Source organism: Opisthorchis viverrini (genome assembly GCF_000715545.1).
Source record: "Opisthorchis viverrini unplaced genomic scaffold opera_v5_364, whole genome shotgun sequence".
Classification (NCBI taxonomy): domain Eukaryota; kingdom Metazoa; phylum Platyhelminthes; class Trematoda; order Opisthorchiida; family Opisthorchiidae; genus Opisthorchis; species Opisthorchis viverrini.
The window spans coordinates 234,023-234,874 of NW_008752026.1; positions in this window are offsets into that span (position 1 = coordinate 234,023).

The window sequence follows — 852 nt, forward strand, 5'->3', positions numbered from 1 at the left end:
GCTCAGTGCATCTGAGACTCAATTGGGAGGTCGACATGGACGACTCGGTACGTACGGACGATGGGGAACGTTTGCTTCAGCTGTGTGCTGATCGCAGGCTGATTTTATGTAGTATGAGCTTCCGAAATAGCCGAAGTCGTCTGGCCACTTGGTGCCCTCCTACAACAGGCCGGCCACAAACTCAAATCGACCACATTGCCATCAGTTATCGATGGCGTGGATCCATAACTGACTGCCGGTCGTTTTGGAACACATTTGTGGACTCTGACCACGCGCTCGTCCGGAGTCGCTTCTCCCTACGTTTCCCGGGGTCGCGTAAGGTGCAGACAAATCGCATGGCAACTGGAAGGCTGGCAGATCCGGACGTCAGACGAACTTACAAGAATCGTCTTCCGGAGTCTCTTCCAAGTGCTCCACCATCAGATGTGAACTCATACTGGGACGAGATTGCCACCTCTTAGCTTAGGGCTGGGAATTTTGCCTGTGGCACGACCCATCCAGGCGCACTGAAGCACTGGATATCAGACCGAACGGTGGCACTACTTAAATCTCGAAGAAATACCCCAGCCGGTCCCGAACATAACCCGATGCGAAGAGCCATCAGACGCCAAGTGAAAGCGAGTTTGCGATCCGACCGTGAAGTATGGTGGACACAGAAAGCCAAAGAAATGGAAGAGGCCCAGAAAGCCGGTAATGCCCGGAGATTATTTCAGTTAATCCGTGCGACCGGACCCCGGAAACCACCTGTGAGTGAAAGCATCAAGCATCAGAATGGAACGACAATCTCTAATAAGGAGGAACGCCTTGACCGGTGGGCTGAATACTTTGAACAAAAAATGTCTTGGCCACCAG